This window comes from Primulina eburnea, chromosome 1 (genome assembly GCF_022965805.1).
Source record: "Primulina eburnea isolate SZY01 chromosome 1, ASM2296580v1, whole genome shotgun sequence".
Taxonomy (NCBI): Eukaryota; Viridiplantae; Streptophyta; class Magnoliopsida; order Lamiales; family Gesneriaceae; genus Primulina; species Primulina eburnea.
Window position 1 is genome coordinate 30,841,818 of NC_133101.1, and position 2,517 is coordinate 30,844,334.

Here is a 2,517-nt window from a genome sequence, read left to right on the forward strand (position 1 = left end):
ATTTTAGAATTTATTACAACTCGAAAATAAATTCTATACATGTCTATATTTAATTAATTACATGCCCAAAAATTTGGGTTCTCACAAGCATTATATGCGTGTAGGATAATAATTAATTAAAATTCAGAAATAATAATATAAATGTAAAAAAATGAATATAATGATCGATTAAAAGGAAACAATTCATATCTTATATAATGTACCAATCAATTATGTAGTAACATCTGGAGTTTGGAAGCTTGATTCATCAGAATATGTAGCATGTGCACTTCTATTTTTTATACGTCTTTGGTAGTTTGACCGACGTCGGGCTAGATTTGTTTGTCGTTGATCTTGTGTTATCAATTGTCTATGTGCTCGTAGTCGTGTTGTGTTTAATTGACGCCTTTCATTGTCATTGTGATTGGTATGAGCAGTAGCCCGTGTAGAAGGAGAAGACATCGAAGATAAATTGTATTTTAACCTTTGACAATATGTTAAAGGCAACTGTTAGATATTGGTGTAGACATTTTAAGTTTCAATGATTTGAGAAAGAAAATAACAGTATTGCCAAAAAACCTGTATAAACCATCGTTACATAGTAAATGAAAACCAAGAAAAATTAGTGAGATTAAGAGGAAAGAAACTTACATTATTTGAAAAAGTGAATAGAAATTGTGAAATCAAAGAAACAAATTAATAGTAAAGAAAGTATTGTGTGAAAGATATTTACCAAAAAATTCAAAGGGAAGAAAGTCTTGTGTGAAAGATATTGGTGTAGACATGTTTAAGTTTCAATGATTTGAGAAAGAAAATAACAGTATCGCCAAAAAACCTGTATAAACCATTAGTAAATGAAAACCAAGAAAAATCAGTGAGATTAAGAGGAAAGAAAATTATATTATTTGAAAAAGTGAATAGAAATTGTTAAATCAAAGAAAAAAATTCATAGTAAAGAAAGTATTGTGTGAAAGATATTTACCAAAAAATTCAAAGGGAAGAAAGTCTTGTGTGAAACATTTTCAAAATATGAGGTTTGAAAGATTGAAGCGAATTTCGCAAAGCAAAAACAAAAATAAATATGATCAAGATACATAAATTGCACAGTATCGTTGTCGTAAATTGTATTAAAATGCTGAACGAAGTAAAAATAATCATCAAGAAAAGCATCAATAAGTAAGACAATCGACAATTATACTGAAGTTTCCTAAGTTCACTTGTTCTATGCGTTTAAAAAAAAAATCAATGAAAAAAAACTAATGAAATGTACAATCAAGATTGTTATTGAAATTAGGACATTCAAGCAGAAGCAGCCACAACTACTATGTATATGTCATAAAAATTATCAAAAAACATCTTTTTAATTTAAATTTTTAAAACCATGATATAATAATAATAATAATAATAATAAAAATTTTAGCCAATTTTGTTCGCAAAACCATTCAATAACGATTATAGCCTCGAAGTCTAAAAAAAACCCAAAATAATTAAAATAAAAGGACAAAAAATGACACGAATTATATGCTTAAATATTGGTTTGGCTATAGTAGAAAATGTTAAATTCTCAAAGGTTTTATAGGGAATAAAAAACAGTGTTATGAAGATAATAATACAAAGCTCTCATCGAGAATTGGCTTTAAAGATAGTTTCTGAAAAAGCATTTGAAAAATAATATTGAAATGGAGAAAACCATAAAAATTAAATCCACGGCAAAGAGACAATTATATTGAAATAAAGAAAACCAACCATTGGATTACAGTAAATAGTATGAGGACAACAAAGATACCAAAAATAACGCACATAGAAGCCACCACAAACAAAATCACACATGTATAACCGATTCTTACCTGGATTGTTGGTCTTCCGGATGAGTAATCCGGTCGATGATGAGTCCGATTGAGCCTTATGTTCTCTGGATAAAGTAGTTTGTAGCAAAGTCAGTAGGTTTTGGTTGCTAGTGTAATCTGTTTTTAATCAATGTAAAATCAATTAATGAGGGGGTATGGAAAAATCATACGGGAAGTTAAAAGCAAAGCATTGAACATGGATGTTTTGTGCTACACATTCGAAAAATATACACAAAATATAAGACCAAAGTGAAAGAAAAAGAAGAAAAACATACAGAGTCAATACCTCTTTGTAAGAAGGAACATTTGGCTTGAAAAACAAAGTTCAACTCAGAAACAAAAATTCAAGTTCGATAGCCTAGAAAACAAAGCAATTGTACTTTTCATACAATGAGTTGAAAATAATGAAGCTATAAAATTATGTGTGAAAATGAGAAAATAGCTATAATATTAAGCAATGGACAGGAGCTTCACATGAAAATTCAGTTTTCGTCACCTAAAAAACCTTATTAAAAAACCCAACTTAATGCACCACAAATAAAACCAAAAAGTATAATTCGATAATGTTGGAATGAAACTTATCAATAAAAATCTAAAATTGAAATAGATATTTGTTGTACATTTTATAAAGAATTTTATGAAAAATCTATTAAATTTTTAACTTTTTTATATTGATTGAGTATAAAGTTTC

General features: G+C 27.9%; 1 long non-coding RNA gene across 2 annotated transcripts; it reads right to left on the reverse strand.

Annotated features, from left to right (window-relative positions):
- Nucleotides 1-209: 209 nt before the first annotated feature.
- Nucleotides 210-2,231, reverse strand: LOC140812019 (uncharacterized). Of its 2 annotated transcripts, none has more exons than XR_012113590.1 (3): nucleotides 2,113-2,231; nucleotides 1,827-1,943; nucleotides 210-463 (listed from the first exon to the last, which is right to left on the reverse strand). It is a non-coding gene; the product is annotated as an uncharacterized lncRNA (long non-coding RNA). The 2 variants fall into 2 exon arrangements; XR_012113589.1 differs by having other exon boundaries at nucleotides 2,102-2,169.
- Nucleotides 2,232-2,517: the final 286 nt, after the last annotated feature.